General features: G+C 34.0%; 1 long non-coding RNA gene across 3 annotated transcripts in view; it reads right to left on the reverse strand.

Annotated features, from left to right (window-relative positions):
* The window catches only part of LOC125392952 (uncharacterized), a 381816-nt gene that overhangs the window by 334647 nt on the left and 26131 nt on the right, over positions 1–21038 (reverse strand). For all 3 annotated transcript variants that reach the window (XR_015735775.1, XR_015000619.2, XR_015000624.2), the window contains exon 2: positions 19702–19759. This is a non-coding gene — a long non-coding RNA (uncharacterized LOC125392952). The remainder of the gene's footprint in view (positions 1–19701; positions 19760–21038) is intronic.

Below are 21038 nucleotides of genomic sequence, written 5' to 3' on the forward strand. Positions count from 1 at the left end.
TTGTTTGTTTTGAGTCAGGGTTTCTCTATGCAACAGTCCCCCTGGCTGTCTTGGAACTGTATTTGTTGACCAGGCTGGCCTAGAATTCATAGAGATCCACCTGCCTTTGCCTCCTAAGAACTGCCATTATGGATGATTTCCAGCATTTTGGGGTATTTGCTTTCTCTTCAAATTTCACTTCAATATTCAGAAAACTGATTAACTTGTCATTTGAGGAAGCTAATCACACTACTGCAACTTAGTTCTCCAAATCTACCAATGTTCCTTTACCGTGTTGACAAAGTAATAGTCTATAGAAAGGGGTAGGAATAACATCAATTAACATCTCAGTGCTTAGTGTCCACAGAACTTCCTAGGTGCTTGCTTGCAAAATCAGAACATATTTAACCATTCTTCATGTGGCCTTTGCTAATTAAAAAAAATAAAATATATTGGTGTGCCTTAGAAAAAAATTATGAAATTCACAATTATGGCTCACATTGTTTAATCCATCAATATAAACATAATTTTTTCATCCTTTTGTATTCACGTGTGGTGTACATTCACGGATATGTGAATATTTACATGTGTCTGGGAAAATGTATGTGGGTTTGTATACACATGTGGGTTTGTATACACATGTGTGTTTGTACATGTGGGATCTTGATTTTGTTCATTAAGGCAAAGTCACTGAACGTGGAGCGTGCCAATTTTGGTCATTCTAGCTAGTCAGCTTTACTAGGGATTCATTGGAACTGCTGCCTTCAGCTTTGGGTTGCAGGATCCTGACATATCTGTCCGCCATTTACGTGAGTTTTTATCCTCAGTCCTCCCGCTTATCGTTTAAGCAATTTCTCAAGCTCCAAACATAATTTTAATTATATAAACGCCACAGCAAAATGTCAATAATACATTAAACTCAACTTCATTATGTGGCAAGGACTCAAAAGAGAACTTAGAAAAACATGTCCATAATTTTACTACATGTTTTCGTAGAATGTAGATAGTACAGGACTGAATTTCATCATTATGGAAAATTCTATCCCATTTAACACAGTTCAAAAATCTGCTTCCTGAAAGAAAGCACTGTTACTAGCAGAGCAAGGTACACATTATGAAAATAACATTTTATATCATTTTATTAATAGAAACATCATTTTTTCTTTGGTTCTTCTCTTTTTTTGTTTTGGTTTTTTTGTTTTGTTTTGTTTTTAGAGACATGGTGTCTGTCCTGGAACGAGCTCGGTAGATCAGGATGGCCTCCAACTCACAGAGATTCATCTGCCTCTGCCTCCCAAGTGCTAAGACTAAACGCATGTGCCACCACTGCCTGGCTATAATATCTCTTTTAATAGCAAGTTCCAGAATGAATTGTTTAATTCTAAAATGACTATGTTTTCAAAAATTTAAAGTCTTATCTTTTAAGATTAATTTTTATTTTTGTATGTGTTTTTACACATCTGAATGTGTGAGAATAAAACCGAGAGGGTGTCAGTTCTTCTCTTCTTCTGGCAGTTATGAGCAGACCCATGTGGGTGCTGGGAAATAGACTTGGGTCCTCTGGGAGAGTAACAAGTGCTTTTAAACTATGAGGCATCTCTTCAGGTTGACAAGATAATGAAGCAGGTAAAGACAGTTGTCGTCAAGCCCGATGTCCTTCCCTGGAATTTACATGGTGGAAGAATATAAACAATTGACTTTCACAGGCCCACCTTGGCACACCCCTCCACACATAATGGATAACATAATGAATAAATACATGTGATACAAATGTAAAGGGACTGAAATATGTAAAGAAGGAAACAAGACACTTATATCATGTTACTCATTATTTCTTTTAAAAATAATACTAGTCTCAGAAAACCTCATAGTCATGATGTTTTCTTTTTACGTCAGTTATAATAATTTTAAAGAGGCAAAAGTTATTTCTAGAAAAGGGAAAGTAGAGCATCTAATATACTCATGGAAAAATGACTAGAGCTATTTTTGTGCCCCTTCATTTCAAATATTCTCCTATTCACACATATAGATCAATTGATGAGTAGTAAGCTAAAGTTTTATAAACACTGAATTATTATACAAACTGTTTTAAAAGTATTCAGTTAAGCAACAAATGGAACATAAATTTGAAGTGGTACCTTATACATTAGGAAATTCTAATAATGTTTTATCAAAGACTATATCATTTATTTAGAAAACTAGGAAAAATATAAAAATTGTCTACTTTTATGAAAACTGCTAAAGGCTATGACTCACTAAATTTTTTTGAATTTAGAAGTTGTTAGTAGTTCATAAGTTCATACACTCTAATCTTACTTTCTCTGGCTCCCTAATTTTTCAAATGAATAATTACTTCGTTTAAACTTTTGGTTACCTTGTTTTCAATGATGTTACCTCAACTGCTAATTTTTACTTTTACATTTGAATAGTTATAGTAATAGACTACAAGTAGGCTTGAGACTTATATAGTATTTATACTGGAAATGTGTTTCTAGTATTCAGTGTCTCTAAATTTATAGAATACATTGCAAAACCGCTATCAAAATAAGTTATACTTAAATTCAGATGTTGTCTGTCAAAGACCTGCAATGCGGGCCAGTAAGAAAGGCAAGGCTAGAGACACAACTATTAGAATTCGGCACAATCACAAACTTCTGACTTGGCCATAGCAGATTTGAGCTCATATATGACACACTGCTTTCTTCAACAGCAGTCCATGGTAACAACAATGGAACAGGTAACTGAGTCTGGTCTAGAAAGAAACTATGCCGTGCAATTGGTTTAACTTATTTTAAAAGGGTGATTATGGAAACATGACTTCACAGCACATTTGACCCCACATACTAAGAAAGAAATTAGTTGTGTCTCAGCAGGACCCTTATTTATGTATCACAGTCCGAGTTTAGAAATTGTATGTTCTGGTCCCAGTGGTGACTTGTTTTTGCCAAGCTTTACAACACTCACAGTAACTGGCCCAGGGATGAGATAGTCGCATTAAAGATCAGAACAAAATAGCATGTCTGACAAAATGGATAACCCATGACAAAACATCTCATTGGAAAATGTCACACTGTACTTATGAATCACCCATCATCATGCATGCTTAGCACCCAGGAGACTAACAGCATCTCTAGATGAATACTCCCAACACAGCATAATTAGATTTCTCTGGAAGCAGCTTTCCAACTGTCACAATTAAAAGCAAAAGATTCCTATTAATTAAGTAAACATTATAAAAACAGACTTTTCAAAGATAACAATGGAACGATCATGTAGAAAGAAGAGCCTGGAGAAGCTTCCACAAGGACTGAGAAACACAGAATGTACACAGACTTGCAACAATAGGGCAATGCATGATTGACAGCCCATATTCTGATCACCAAGGAGATGGGGGTGGGAAACACAATTCATGGTTAAGGAAAATTCCCAAAGGAGATAGGGCATTGGTCTCTGACAGGGCTTAAGGCAAAATCCACAAATCCAGCCTCACTTAATCCATCTTCAAGATGTCGATAAGGGAGATTGCTGCCACATGCAATCATATAATTTAGGAGTGTATGCCTAGCCACTGAGAAGCAAAGGTATGTTCAAATAACCCAAGGGCACAGAGGAATAAAGAACTTGTTTCTCAGGGGTGCTATAAAGAATTCTCTCTCTCTCTCTCTCTTTCTCTCTCTTTCTTTCTCCTCCCCTCTCTCTTCCTGTGCCTTGTCCTCTTCCCCATTAAATAAGCCTGATTTACTGTACAATATTTTCGTAGAGTTCATTTCACTCTAGAAAGAGTCAACCTGACATATATTGTCTAGAATGCAGATAGTTTTACACAGACATTTCCTGCCAGTTTGGTTAAGACAAAGTACTGGCCACATTAGCATTAATAAACTCTGAGTGTTGGCTTTATCATGAAGAATGTAATAAAGAGTAAACTAAGAAATATATTAAAATTTTACTCTCAAAAATTCCCCTGGTCTTGTAGATTTGTCAGGAGAAATATTCAGAAATTATAATTATTTCTAAAATTCTTATTTTAAAAAATAGATGGAACAGATATGGTCATGATTAATTTAATCATCAGCCTCAGGTGAATTCATGGCTTCAAAAAATCTGCAGTGGAATTTTTATGGAGGGTTTGTTTTTTGAAGGCTTATAAATGGCATCTAAAAGCATGTATCTTTAAAAGTTTATTTTCTTTTTCAAATACTGTCAAAAACCAGTATTTGGTTAAGGAGTTACTTATCACTTCTTGAAAAATACCTTTCTGTCAAAACTTATTAAATTTAGTTATCAGAAATGTGATATTGTGATCACTCTGGAAGGACACTGTTTGTCATAATGCTCACTGTCAGTCTTCCAAACACCTTTGCTTTGCTTTCTGGTTTATGAAGAAGGGAATCCAGCTCTGTTACCTTAAAGGTGATTAAGAACCTTGGAGGGAGCTGGTGGCTTGTCTTACACAGCAGGCGGTCACATGCCAATTCAGAGAATTCTTCAGTGAAATGTTTTCATATTTGAGATTGTGTTGGTAGGAGGCAGAAATGTGGTTGCCTTATTGAAAGGGTTCTCATTATACTTAATAGGTTCAATTTCATTTACTAAGATACACAAAGAAAGTGTTCACTTATCTTGTTTATCATTTATATTTTGAATATTGACTCTTTTCCTGTATAACTATCTCAGAAGCAATAAGGTCATCTTTAATAAGTCAAGGTTTGTTCTTTTCTGATTCTATAGTAACACAGTACATATTTCTAGCATTCAAAAACAACCGAATCAACAAGATAAGGTCATCTGGAGATGGAAACCTCCAAGGAGCCGCATAACTGCTAAATGATGTATTAGTCTAACCCTCTGCATGGCATTTCCCCTTGTGCCATAACGCTAACTACTCAGGGATGTATCTGCCCCATAATTTGAGAGATATAAGCCTTCAGGCAAGAAGAAGATAAGAAATAAATGAAGTTTAAAATATAGAAAATTGATAAGAAGCAGAATTGAATTAACACCTAGAAATTAGATTGCTAATTTAATTATTTCATTTAGTTTTAATTTTTCTTCAATTACTTTGGAATCTTTGCAATAAATGAAGTCAAATCATAATGGGAAAATTTAAGCTTTCTCTTTTTATAAAAATGAGGCCATTGCACAAACGAAAAATGAGAAAACATCTGATGAACTATGACCTATCTTTAGGCAATATGATTGTAACTTGAAGAAGACTCAATTAAGTGACAGTAATGGTTTTTACTAACGTTCTACAATTTCTAATGTAAATAAAATGTCAAATATTCTAAAAAGAATGTGTTGACCAGAAATGTTTTTAAAAATCATTACTAATCAGAATTTAAAATGCTACTGCAAATGATACTATCATTCAGGCACTTAAAACTTACTATTCAAACATATATTTTTACTTAAAATTTAAGTAGAAAGTTTAAAATACATATGACTAGAAACTTTATAAATATAAATGATGTTAGGAAAATACAGAAATAAATAATATGATTGGATAATTATAGCTAAAGAACTGTGTTTGACAGGTCCCTTTAAAATGACTGCTGTTGTGTGATTCATGATTATTAGGGACAATGTGCTATCATCTGAAGTTGAATAAATGCAAGATTTTTGGTATGTAATGAGAAAACATGAATAATTAATGCTTTGCTAATCCAAGACCAAAACTGAACTGAAAAGATGAAGAGGTAAATGAGGTGAGTTTCTCTTAAGCTTACCATATGTGTCTTGCATAAATAACCTCTAGCAATCATCCTAAAGGAGAGGATGGCCTATGAGTATCATGAATGTTAATCAGGGAAGTAAATACCTGCTTCAGGATCCCACCATTAGCAATGACTGAAACTCAGTGTTAGCCTCACTTTGCCCTTTTACTTCAAACACCTTTGAGGCCAGGAACTTTCTAATTGTTCTGTTAAGATTAGCATTAGGCATTTGCCACTTAGTAATTATCTACTACAAACAAGCTTCAATATACAATAATATGAACTACCACTGGCCAGGAACTAATTTCACAGTTGGCTGTTTATCATTCTTTTCCCACTCCACAATCATGAGAATTTTCACATATTTTTGTCATAAACAGTTTGACAACGGTGACAATCTTTCCATTAAAATAGTTCTTTATTACAAAGGAGTAACAGTACCTCAACTAGACAACTAATGCAGGCAAGAAATAAACAACAGTGACAGGTTACCAGCTTTTGAGTTGTTGGTCAATGGGGGTCACATAGATGGGAGCATGGATATCAGCCAGACAAAGTAAATCAAGTTACAATGAGACTAGGCTCTTTCTCTTCTCTTAAGGCTGAGGGAGGCAATCCAGTAGGAGTAATGGGTTCCAAAAACAGGCACCAGAGTCAGAGACAGCTCTTATTCTCACCATTAAGAATCTCACAAGAAGACCACATCACACAACTGTGACACATATGCAGATTCTAGAAGGATTCAACGTGTTAGTCTTAACACCATGTAGGTTTGGTAACAACAGAACTCGGTATACAGTACTCAGATATTTTGAGGCATTTTTATTCTGTGAAATATTATGCTTCTAATGTATTTCTATTTGTTGTAGTCAAAATAGCAGAAACTGAAAGGACAATATGTCTCACATGAATCAAAGTCTAATCTGTACAGTCTAGACCTGTGATTTTCAACCAGTGGATTGTGACCCCTTTGGGAGTTGCATATCAAGCCTACTGCATATCAGATATTTACACTATGACACATAGCACAAGCAAAACTACAGACATGACGTGAGAATGGAAAAATTTTATAATTGGGGGTCACCATGAGATGAGGACCTGTATTAAAGGGTCTCAGCATTAGGAAGTTTGAGAACCTCTCATCTAGACAGTAGATGTATAACCATCCCGGAAAGAGCAAAGATACTTGACATTTGTGCCTCTCCCTTCAGTGATTACCAGACTATTGAGAAGATGGGCTCTTAGAAGTTGGAAATGGCCCTAGGATTTTCATGGTGGTGATAGGAAAGGTTAGGGCTCTAGTGTAGGCTTGATCGGACCTTGTTTCCCCCAGAGAGATTTTATATGACGCTGACAAACTTTAGGACAGATTGGGAAGGTAATGATTGGCAAACCTACAGTTTGATTGGCACTGCTTAGCTATGCTTTATACTTATTTATCTATCTATTATTTATTTATCTGTATATTTTCTTTTATTAAAAATAGATTTTTTTCCATACAACATATTTTATTATTTTCTCCACTATCCTCTTCGCTTCCCATCCTATTTGAATCCGTACCTTTCTATCTCTCATTAGAAAACAGGCATTTAAGATATAATGATAAAATAAAACAAGTTTTCTGTTTAAATCTAACCTTTGAGTTGGTGATACACAATAAACTGGTGGGTTATGGGACCTAGGAATCTTTTATCCCTCTTCCCAGGGTGGTCATATGGAATATAGACACAGACATGGACAGACACAGACATAGACAGGACATAGACACACAGAAACACAGACAGAGAGACACACAGAGACACACATATGCTCACATGTGCACACACATACACTCAGATTAAATAAATATATCTAAAATATGAATGAGAAAACAACTATAGGTGTTTACAAGTGGCAGAACAATAATAATACTAGTTGTTAGGTAAAACTTATAAAATTGCCTTATTATATATATTACATATCTTTGTAATTTCCTTTATTAGTTTTATATCCACATAATATAGTTTTAAAGTCTTTTGGTCAAAAGCAGCATAATCTTGAAACATTTACATAGAGTCTAACATTATGACAGCAGAATCACAAAGCCATGCTATGCTAAACTGACATAAGTTTAAATTGGATAATAAGTATCAGAGTAGCTGGTAGAGAACCAGACTGGACCTCAAGCTATCACCAACATGCCTGAGCACCAATCAGAAAGAATAAAGATGTCTGATAGGCACTTAATTGGCCTGGAATTTTCTAAACATGGTATCTTTAATGCATTCAACATAGTGTTAATCCTGCCCTTTCTCTTAAGAGTTGGCACATAATAGTCAAAAAAAAGAGCACAAAATCTCTTCAGAGTTGGTACAAAATGACACGAAACATCTTCAGATTGAATGACAGGTAACAGACAAGAGAAGAGCATTGCTCATTCAAATCAGTGCCTTTCTTTCCAGGGTATGGTGTTTTAAAAGATTCATGAAAATTATTCTGTCATTAAAAAGTTCAACATATCTGGCCTCTCTGTAATTACTATAAAACAAATGCAGTGAGATCCTTTTGAGTATTTTGAAATATTCATTATACAACTGAAAACAACTCTGTCAAAATCAAAACAGGGATTTTTGCAGCACTGAAACCTACATTAGCATGTTATAAGTAATAAGACAGTAGCTTTTAGAAGCGCAAAATCTCAATTTTTACAAATTGTAAAATTAGCATAATTAATTACTCTTACATTATTTTAATAGTTTTCAAGAAAAGTAAATGGATCAAGGATTATCTTATATGTCCATACTAAAGTTTTTTTGTAGTTAAATTTCTATTTTTTTTTTATTTTCAGTACTAAAGTTCCGAGTACTCAAGTATCAAGTTCTCAAGTTTAAATATATATGTATATTTTATATATAATTCTATTGCAAGGTCTATGGTCTCCCCAACCATAGGTTTTTCACCAGGTTTATAGAAGCAGGCCTCAAATTCAATCAGAGAGCATTTGGTTACCCCCATAACAATAATGCCACTATTTCTCAAATGGGCATATATTGGGTGGAAGGTAAGTTCCATACATTATAAGATTTACAGTCTGAGTCTGAGTAAAATTACTGATGCCTTTTCTTCCCCACTCCCATGCATATTACCTTCAGGAACTAAGATAGCTGACAAGCAGGGAGGAAGCTACCAGTTCCATCCTTGACTTCTCTATATGTATAACCAAGGTGTGTGATGTCTTTAGCAACAGGGTCTAGTTATAGTGAACAACTAATGGGATGGGAAAAGGCCGCTCTGTTTGAGGGGCTTCTGAATCTTCGTTGACCAAAATCTCATAAGGAATATACATCAGGAATGTTGTTTAACAGATTACTGCTTTAGAGATGAGTATTTCTCCAGTCATGCAGGCTATTACCCTTCAAACACCTTATTTTGTTTATTGTGTTTTGGGTCAGAAACAGGTGTTCTAATCTGAAATGTAGAGAAATTGTATATGTTCTTACTAGTTGCATATACTCAAGAAGAAGGCACACAGCAGTGAGGCATGGATGGAGGAGGGGCTTTGTTGACTTCACACCTTACCACTAAACTATTTGGTACTGACAGATTCAGGGAGAGTTGAAATCATTGCCTTCTGCTGGAAACCCACAGTTGAATCTACCAGATGCCAATGGACAGTTTTAATCCTAATCCTAATCTAATCTAATCTAATCACACAAGTGTATTGGGTTAAACTAAATGACTCTGAAAATAAACTCAAACAGTGAATCTCGGAAAGAGAATGGTGAGGTTGGGGTTGGCGTGGGTTTTTTATATAGATGAGAGAATGGGGAAACATTAGTCAAAATTAATTATGTACACATAAGAAATAATCAAATAATGTAAGTTTTTAAAATAAATAGAACCCAAATAGAGTTACGGTGTCTACCTAGTGCTGGCTTGTTCTTTGGCTAGATAAACCAGTCTTTAGTCTGTGATTTTACAATTTTATTTGCAAAAGATTTTTAGTAGGCTAAATGGTTACATGAGCTATCAATTATCTCATACAAATTATCAGGAAAAAAACCTCACAGGTTAAAATTTTACTTAACAGTAAAACTTAAGAGCTGGATTTCTCAAAGTTATGTGCAGACACACCATATTTTAATGAACATTACTTGCTTTCAATAAGCACAGGAAAGAAACAGCTAGAAAATCCTGAATTATCAGCAGGAAAAAGGAAATTGAATTTTAGTTGCGTGAAAATACAAAATGAATATAGAAGACAACTGGAAGCTAAAGGAATGTTTTCATTTTAACAATTACTTTTAAAAATTCTATTAAAATACAGTTTTTAAACTAAAATTAAAATATAGCTTCTGAATTGTATTTAAATATATTGCTCGTCTTCAAAAAACAATTTGATTTCTACTATTAATAAATACTTGATCGTCCACTTGGTAGGGGTTAAAAACCCCTAAACTCCAAATTTCTATCAATGCAGCAGGTTGTTCTTGTAAAATCTTCACCTAGCACATGGCTAAAACCACGGCAGCCGCTGAACCTTACCAGCGAAACTGCAAATAATGACCAAACTTCCACGGATACTGGAGTGAGACCATTTCAACAATAACTGGCTTGTCTTTGGGGTCTTCCATGCTTTGCAAATGTTTAATAAACACAGGAACTCATCTAAAGCTTATCTGGGAAAATACACAGACTAACCATCTTCTTTCAGTTAGAAACAAAGTCTTTATCTGAGAAACAACTTTTAAACAGATCTCTAGGGATAGCTGTGATAAGGTTTATCCTCTTAGGGCAATGGCATAGAGTAAAAAATATTTGCCGTCAGACAGAAAAGAAAAAAATAACCACAGGTTTATTTAATTAAAATTGATTTTAATTAAAAAAATTTAAAGGAAACTATTGAATTTTTTTTAACAAAAAGACTCTGTGAAAAACAAGATTTTATATGTCTTGACCCCTTAAATCATATCAGATTATAGTACCGAACAAAGATAGATTCTGTATAGATGTTGAATTACAATTTAAATTAACAATATTTAACTCACATAAAAAATGCTACTTAAGCAAAAATTAAAGCCACAGAAAATGAAATTTTATTATATTCACTGTGAAAATACATTTTTCTAAAACCATTAGCTTGTCATTTACTGAATATTATACATAAACATTGTAGCACAAATTTTTACTTTTTAAGAAACAAATAATTTGCCTTCAAAGTTTTTAATAATTATAAGAAAAAAATCATGTTAACAATTTTTCAATAGATAACTTCATTTGAAAATGCTAGCATATTTGTCTTAAAAATGCAAGTCATATAACAGTGTCTTAACAGATTATTCAACCAGTAAATAACAATCTATATGTGTGAAAATGTAGAATGTTTTAACTTAAATGTAGAAGGTTATAACTTAAAGAGAAGAATTTCAGCAATTTACATCTCTCACAATAATAGACATTTATATTTGATTGTAATGAAAATACAATTCTTAAAACAATCAGTAATTTCAAATTACTGAGAAAATAAGTTATTCATAACTTGTCAAGAGTTATGCTATTCATATCCTGAAATTTGCCAAATTAGAAGCAATACATTTTTACTTCAGAATTTTCTTGTTCTTTAAGAAAACATTACTTAATCCAACTAAAATTCTGTTTTTTCTCTTGTCATCCATGAATCTACAAGCGAAGATGACCTGCATCTGCAAACGCCAACGTTATAGAACTGAATCCTACAAGTTCCAGAAAAAGGCAGGCACTCCAGAAATTCAGTAAAGCTCCTGATATTCTTAGAGACCATCTTCAAACCAATATCCTTTAAATATTTATTCTGGGCACTTGAAAGCACTTTAACCATTGGTTTAGTCCATACAGCTTTATTTACAAATATTAAAGAGCACATTGTTTCATCGAAAATCCGTAATAATGCCACATATAGTTAAGCATCTTCACAAGACAATGTAAATAAATGAGGATCCTTCAGATATTTTTTATGCTTAATAAATATTTATCCTTGGCTTTTGCGATAAGGTCTGCTGCTGGCAATCCTACTAAAGACAGAGTGTGGGAAACATCTCCAAAAAGTTTGCTAGACCAAGGTTGTGATCTGCTAAACATTTAATTAAGATCATTACTAATTGTGTATCTCTGTCTATGCTGATGGGAAGTTTAGTCTAGTGAAGAAAAAAGGGCCCTTCCCTGGCTATAAGCCAAGCGAGCAAACAAAACAAACAACAAACACAGCAGGCCTTGTGGTTAGCTAGTAGGGAGGAAGCTACTCAGGACACAGGCTTCAGAGGTCAATCCAAGGAGAGCAGAACAGGAATCTAGGCACACTGAGCAGGAAGACAAAAGGAGCTAGATTGTTCACCATGACTTAGTTCCCTTGTGCTCTCAGGAGATGGACTTCTGAGCACAAATCAGCTGGGGTTGTGTGCTTCACAAACCTTGCTAGTTATATTTGAGGGGAAAAAGAAGGCTCTAATACTTCTAAACTTTTAGAAATATATTTCAGTAGCCTATTTTCTACACTAGTAGTTAACAGTTATGTTTCATTAGCCTTTCCCTCTATTGATTGTTTCTATAGTATCTCAGCCAGAAAGTGTGTAATAAGTCAATTAGGTTGCACTAGTTAATGAAGAAAATACAATGGTTCCAAATGATCCAAAAAATATCAAATATCTGAAAGAAAAAGTTTGATGAGCTATTTGTAGTAGTGGTGAAGTGTGTTTCCACGGAAAAGAAATGGTACACTTACAAATAATCATATTCGTTCCTTGTGAGGAGCTGCATTACAAAATACATTTTAAAAACTGGCACAATAAGTCTGCTCAACCGCATTTGCTATGGAGGCTTTTATATATAATTTGATTTTAAAATCTGTACTCAAGTCTAAAGCAAATGATGGAAACCTTAGCGCTTATCTCTATCTATTTATCACTACAGTTAAATTGAGTTACTGACCGCGTCTGTGGATTACTAATCCGCTGGTTTTCTTTGGCACTCTACATAATAATGACATTAGATCAAATGGTCTTAAAATACTCCCCAATCTTCGAATCAGATGTATAATTCTATGCGAAGACACATGCCTTTCTGTAATAAGAATACCTCAGTGTGTGAAACACAAGGACCATTTAAGGATATTGTATGTCTTTTCTATTTCTTAAGTTCCAACACTTAGAACATTTTTGATCAAAGAAGGTCTTTATTGACCTTCATTGTAAACCTAGCATGTTTTCTAAGTTTAAATATGTCTTTAAAGTCTCTGCAAAATTTCAAAGGCTTTTTATCCTTATGAAACTGTAATATCTTCAAAAAACTCACAGAATTTAGCGCGATTAAAGAAAGTTAACTATTTATCCTTGCCAATTGAACTGGAGTTGAGGTCTTTTAAAAAAATCTCATAAATTTCTATTTATATAAATTTTATTAGTACATATTAATTGCATAAAATAGTCCTCACTATGGCATTTTTATTTACTCATATGTGTTTTGATGATATTAATATTTCAAAACAAACCCCCATGCTTCTTCTTCATGCTTCTCACCTTTTATAACATAAATATCCCTTCTAATTTCATGTTTGTTTTGTAGCAAAGATTCTTCGTTTGAGAAGTCACAAGCAATATGTTTAGTCTGAATTCAGTTAGAATATTTGTTGATAAATACATGTATAACATTTACTTTGATAAGCATACAAAGTAGTGTTTTGTTTGGCCATAAAGAACAAAATTATGTCACTTATATGAAAAAATAAATAGAAGTGGAGATTATAAAGTTAACCAAAATAAGGCAGATTTGGAACAAATCTGTCTACAGTATAAGTCAATTGAAAATAATATGTTTTCCAGAAATGCTTGACAAATCTGTGGCATATTATATGTGATCTATTTCTGAAGTTATTTGAAGATTTTTGCTATTGATAACATTTTTAGACTATTACACATGACACTATTAAGCTTTAATATGTTGAGAAATGGAAAGAAATGACTAAGACCAAACAGTTGAAATCTTACAAGAAAAATTGTAAAGGTATATCACTTGGTTTAGATGTTTTTCACTTATCAAAAATATAAGACAAATTTTTCTTGGCTGATTCATGTATGTTGGATGCAAGAACTCCAAGCTGTATTTGAGTCAAGTTTTGTGAAGCAATGGCAGAGTTCATTCTATCTGAACCAAGATTTCTAACTTCACTATTCCATGATATCCTTATGAGCATTTATAACCATCCCAGTTCTGACTTTTGTGATGCAGGATCAAATATCCAATTGTATACTTAAAATAATAGTGACATTTATACAGTCACAAATAGTTGAATATGAATGTTCCAGAAAAGGCATAATATTACAGCTTTCAAGGTAAATTAATTAGTAGTATACGTATATAGTTACTTAAATCTAAAATGGGATCTACTACTAATTTCTTGTAAAAGTCATAGTTTTCTAGCACTTGAATTTCTAATTGAGATTAAAAATGCTATTCATTTTGATCATTATGATTAAGGCATATTAGTTCTCAGAATACTAAAATTTGCTAAGTTTAGCACTTTATATGATTCTGACACATTATTTATAGTATACAAAAAGCATATAGATTAGATCTAATCAAAATTGTATATGAGAATTACACTCTTAAGTCATTCTTCTCCTACCAAAACTTCAAGGGTTTCTCTATGTTACCAGACTAAACAATGTTATCTCCATCTGATTCACATGAGAGATAACATTTACTGATTATTCTAATTGTTTTGTCTTTTTAAAATAGTGGTGAATATATATACATTAATGATGCAATTGAATATGAATAAGCCATAATCGTTGATAATTAATGAGATCAGGCTTGGAGAAATAAGGATATAAATGGCAAATAAAGTTAGAAGAGTTTAACTTGATAAGTTTTGAATAAAACTGAGTAACATCACAAGAGTTTTGACTTTTTCTTTTTTGCAATGCAAAGACAAAACTTACATGTAAGTAACTGACGTCATTACTTATGCCTTATCTCTGTTTTTGTTTCTGTGCCGAAACGCCCTGGCATTGAGCAAGTTTGGGGAGAAAAGATTCATTTCTGCTAACAGTTCTAAATTATAGACTATCTTTTCCTGAAAGTAACAATGGCAGAATTTGAGACAGTAAGTTACAAAGGCCGAAAGAGAATAAGAACACATAAGTTAACTTGCTTCCATTCCCTCTCTATATTAACACAGTTCAAGGCAAAACCAATGGGATGGTGCCGCAAACATTCAAAGTGTTGTTTGCCACTTCAAGTAACCCATTCAAGAAGGCTGACCTGATCCAGATAATTCTTCATTGACATTCTCTTTCTAGTGACTCTATTTTGCATCAGGCTGACACAAAATTTACCACAGTTACAGATCAATTTCAGAACACTCTGATGGTGCATGACTGGGACAAAAGGAAGGAATATGTTATCAGGGCTAGTGGAACAATGGGAGGAAATTTTATTTTCTGAATCTAAGGTGATAAATAGAAGCATTTGGAATATATGCAAATAAGTAATCAGTAGGATTCTGATGCAGGCTAGTAAGAATAAGACAAAACACGAGTACAACATGAATACAATATTAACTCAGCAATAATTACACACAAAAAGTCCATTAGGTTGGCAATGTGAATATTCATTTTTAGGCCAGGAATTGGCAAGAAGTACAGGTTGGAGATAAAACTCATCAAGTTTGGGGTATCTTCACATCCACAAATAAAAAATATGTTGCTAGAAAGTGAAGATATTGAGCCTTGGAGGGGTCAGAAAAAAAGAAAAAGAGCATGCTGTCTTTCCCAGAGTTGTTAAAGCCTTATTCGTGGTAGGGGGTCTGCTTTCTCCATTTCTTGATATGTGGCTTGGCATACAGGTGGTTTCAGTGAATGTTTAGTGCATAGCAGAAGGAATGTTGTGTCTCAATTTCTGGCTGAAATTTGCCTTGAGTTTTATAAGTTTTAAAATAGTGTTTAATTTGGTCCTAGTTTGTTTTATAAGTTATAAAATAGTACGTAAAAATATGACAGAGGAGAAAAATACTAATTCACCCAAAAGAAAATGACTGCATGCTTTAGTTGAGTGTCACAAAATGGACAAGAAAAAAATGCACTTGGTGAGAGTCCCAGATATGAGTCTTTCGGAGGACTAATGGGAACACGGATGCTTCCCTCTCAGGCAGGAGGTGTCACTCTAGATCCTTTGTGTGGCAACACAGATCTAAAGAGATCCTTTATTCCTTTACCTAACCCTACTGTCAACCCATTGCATATGATTATCCACATTCCCATAATGCCCCTCTTTCTAGCTATCTAGTCTCATAACTCACTGACTTAGTAGCGTTAAACCTGCTCTATAAATTCAAATGGAATACCGAGACATTGTACAAATTTGCACAAGCAATTCTTGCCTTTGTCTACTCCAACTAATGTAAGAACAAAATATTTATGCAGTATAATTATATATGATAAGATAGAAATGTGTTTAAACTACTATATGACAAGGGTTACCCATTATATTATCTCATATACATACTGAAAACACTGGAAAACTATTGTATTCAGATCCTATTTACACAACTCTGGATATAATCAGAGACATTTCCATAGTAATTGATATTAAAATATGAATATGATAGAATGATTTATAACTTTGAAAACAACAAGCAATGACTGCAAGTTGGACTTTTTGAGAGAAGAAGCAGTAACATATTCAAACTACTGACATAAAAAATGAAAATTATAGATTAAACACATAAAAGTTGAAAATATCAGCAACTCCACCAAGTTTATTCAGTGGTAATTTTCTAAGAAAAACAGAATTTTATTAATAAGAAATGATAATAAAATGCAAAACCTAACAAAATGGGCAACAGGGTATTCTAGAGATGACAGATTGAAAATTAACTCAATGAGTGTAATTCCTGTACAATAATTGATAAAAACACGCTTAAAGTTTTGGTAAGTTGTTTTGTTGCTGTTATTTTGCTTTGTTTTGAGATGGGAGTTCTCTGTGTAGCCCTTGCCATCCTGGGAGTTGATCTGTTGACCATACTGGTCTCAAACTCAGAGATTCCCTGGATCTGCCTACTGAGTGCTAGAACTAAAGGCATGCAACAACATATTCAACTATTTGAACATTTTATATACCACCTCTAAAATAAAATCTATGGCTTGATTATTTTACTGTGCATCTTTTCCCCAGATTCACATTCCAGGGAGAGTTTGCAATCTCCTTATCTTCTTAACATGACCAGAGAGGAGGGCACTTAGAAATCGTGTCGTGATCCTGCAATACTTCTCAAAATAAGTAAATAAACACAATGACATAAACTATGTAATAAAAGAGTGAGCTGGGCCAGTGTGATTGCTCATTAGTTAAAGACACTTGTCTTCAACCCTGAGGGTTTGAGTTAAATCTCCAGGACTCATGTGGTGAAAGGCAAGGACCCACCTGTGCAACTTATCCTCTGATTTCTATACATGAAGGTACACACAAGTACAAATGATAGTCAAAACACATAACAAATAAATTTTAATAATATTTGTTCAAAAATAGTTAACTATCAAACTATGCACGAATGACATGACATGAACTTTGGCCAAGAGAAGAAAATTAAATTATCAGACTGAAATTTTTCTTTATATATTTCAAGTATTCAAAATGAGATTAGGAAAAATTTCATAAAATCTATTTTAGCTTGCTAGTAATTGGACAGTATTCTAGTGAATTAAAGACACACAAATGGTTAATGAGACATTAAACTGACAATCATGAAAGTCATTCTAAATAAAACCAAGTAAGAACAAATATTGTTTAGCCATTTAACATGCACCTTCAAGCTTCCACCAGACCATTAAGTAGTGAACTGAAAATATTAAAGTGTGTTATAGCAAAAGAAAAAAGATAAAAACCACCTAAGATAGTTCTTATCCCCAGATTAATGTGGTTTCACACAGTAACTGAAGAACAACCCCAGAGAAAAACCACGTGAGATGTCAGAGGGTAAGAAGTACACACACGGACATTGTTCTAACAAATTTTACAGAAATCTCTCAAATGCAGCTAGTAATTTATAGTATTTAACACCCCCTCTTTTAATATACAAGACAAATCTTCTATTGTTCTGCAAAGTTCGTTTAAGTTATACAGAATTACACATTATCAACACAGCATCTTTATTTAAAATCGTTCATTATAACTGCTGGACCAAATGCAAAGGAAAACCTAGCTAGTTCAACACAAGCATCCATCCCTAAATGCTTCCTGCTGCAGCTGTGTAATAAGGTCCTCCTACTTTTGCGTCAGAGCCCTCCCCAACCATGATGGATTGTATCCTCTCAAATAGTGAACCCCTCCTCCCTGAAGTTGCTTCTTGTCAATCATTTTATCTCACCAGTAAACTTCTATTTCTTCCTGGCATGTACCTGGTATGAAATTGCTTGGCCTTATAATAGTTACATTAAAGTTTTGAGGACCTGTTAAACTATCCTGCAATGGCTACATTACCATCCCACTAGCAATGGTTTAGATTTTACTCTTCCCATAGTCTCTGTCATTATTATCTGTATGTTTATGTCAGTCACCCTAGGAAGTATGATGTCCAGTATCATTGTTTTGTTTATGATTCTGTAATGACTAGCGATACTGATGAAGAATCTTCCCTTTTCTGACCCTTCAGGGCCCAAGCACCAACCTTCAAAGGAACTCACTATAACCAGTTGTTTAGAAAATTAGTGAAAACCTTTTTGATGTGTGTGTGTGTGTTTACACCTAACATTCTTAACATATTCGCCTAGTTAGTCTTGGAGACACTCAATCATGCATATATGTATTCTTTGCTTCATTTTTTTCTGATGGAAAACGAAAGTTTAGAGCAAGCTGACAATCAGTCAAGATCAAGAAAACAAGACGGTGAGAAGACTTCCAGTCTTGGCTCCAGTGAGAGACAGAATCAGAATAGAAACTTAGGCCATCGTTACAACATATCTCACACCCTTGCAGTGGGCTGTGAGTTTATGAACTGATAATATTCCCAGTTTCATAAACAGCGTTAACTGGCTATGTAAAGTTTTAAGAACATGGCTGCTTTATTTGTATTGTTTCAGGTATGTTTAATACATAGATCCACTGTAACCATAACTATCTATGGAATGGAAACACAGCGCAGTTTCGAAGTTCTTAGTTTAGGTTATTAGTTTGCTGCTTAGACAACTCTTTTGTATACAAGGGCATCCAACTGTTTGACACTGTGACCGACACAAACAACAGTATTTTTCAAAAGAATCTTTAGTCCCACCAGTGATTATAAACAATAATAAAAATGATTTCATTATAGAGGACTGTGAGAAAATACCTCAAGCAAATTTAAACCAGCTTACCAGGGTAGAACAGATGTAAAAAACAGTTTGTTTCCATTGAAGCCCAAGGGTTAAAATTTTATAATTTTATCATAAGATAATCAACGACCCACATTAGACAGGCAGGAGAATTTCACATGTTTACTTCCCTACATAATCTTTTCCACACAGTGTTCATGAAAAAGACTTGATAGTAGCACGTGGATTAATTTTAGGCATTTTATATTCGCCATATTTTAGAAGAGAGTGACAAGTGCCTCAAAAGATGACACATGGTATATTTGCTTTTCATCATAACAATTTAAAAATTTAGCCAAAATTATTCAGGGATTCTAATCTCTAACAGTCTTATTGGTACTCACTCTGTAGTTATTGATGACCTTGAATTTAGGATTCTTCTGCCTCAAGCTCCCGGGTGCTAGAATTTCATCCCCCAGCAAACCAAGTGTATGTCATGATAGGCAGAATCAGAGCTTTAGGCACACTAGGCTGGCACACTCCCAGCTGTGCTATGTACCCTACCCTATTGCTGTGTTTTTATCATAAAAAATACAAAACATGAAGATCAGTTCTTCGAATTTCTTATATCAGTCAATAAATTTGTGGTGACCAATGGAAAATAACAGATAAACAAAACCATGATATTATAAATAGTTCTTACTCACCATGGATGAACGCATGGACTTTGATTTGGACAATTATCCCAGTAACATTCTCAAAGATCTAAGATGCAAGAGAGATTGGAGAGGATCAGTACAGTATAACTTATATAACCATTTTTATGTATTAATTCTGTGATCTTTGATTTTCTTATTTTAGACTTCCACAAAGATATACTCAAAGTCATGGTTCTAGTTAACTTGAATATTGTCTACCCTTGTTAGTAATGTACATCTTATTTCCTCACACACCATATTTATGACTGGAGGTTCCCTTCCCACCTGCCTGCCCTCAGCTTCAACTCTGACCTGCAGGAATCACACTGTGAACTTAAAAGAAATAATTCACTCTGGACTCTGACTCAATATTTCCTTTAAACAAAATGAAGAAACTTCACCCCCCCCCCCACCCCGGCTCTTCTTTGTTCACAGGACTTTAAAAACTTTCTGCGTGGGAAAGCTGCGCTGGAAGGTTTCTCTGCGATAAGATGAAATCAATATCCACAAATCTATTCTGTTCCATTTACTATATGCCCTAATTTACAACTTTAGCAATTACATCGCCTGTGAAAAATGCATTTATTTTAAGATAGCAATTGTCAACTTATTTCAAATATACTTGCCAAGCATGTTAATGAAACCAGAAGAATTTTCATCAATAAATAATCCTCTTTTTCTTCTTTTAATGAGAACAATGAAACAAGAGAAAGCTTGTTTGGCCGAGATGTTAGTCCTGAGGCAGACCTGTGACCAGATGCTGATCATCAGGGCTTCAATTCATTGTCTTTCTATGGATTAATTTAAAACACCTTTATTAAGGCTCTGATATATGCCAAGGATTGAAGTGGACACCGGGGATTCAGTAACGAACAAGATAGAGCACCTGACTTCATGAAGCTAAACTCGAATGATCTTAACTCATTAAAATATTGAGTATACTTTTACATCTACTTGATTAACACAGAATAAAATGCAATCAGGTAAAGCATTTCAGAATCCAGCTGTACTGTGAGCCAAGCCTCATTTCCTGTGACTATCTTTTCTTTAACCTCTGAAGTATTTTTGGCTCACAAAGTGCTTAGCCAAACAACTGAGCATCTTTAGTCTGCAGCTAGACATCTTTGTTCAAGAATAAAATTTTCTTTTTAAGAAATCTTTTAAAATGGAAAGAAACAAACATTATTCCCAATGAATATATTTAAACTAATAACTTGTTTGACTACTGATCTAATTCTTTGTCAACTTTCAGGCTCAATGTGAAGTTTGAAAAAGTGCTGCAGAGATTAAAGTGCCAAGTGTAGAAAGGGTTTCATGTGGAAGATGAAACTGAGCCCTGAGAGCCG

Source organism: Myodes glareolus, chromosome 2, assembly GCF_982192425.1.
Source record: "Myodes glareolus chromosome 2, mMyoGla1.1, whole genome shotgun sequence".
NCBI lineage: Eukaryota > Metazoa > Chordata > Mammalia > Rodentia > Cricetidae > Myodes > Myodes glareolus.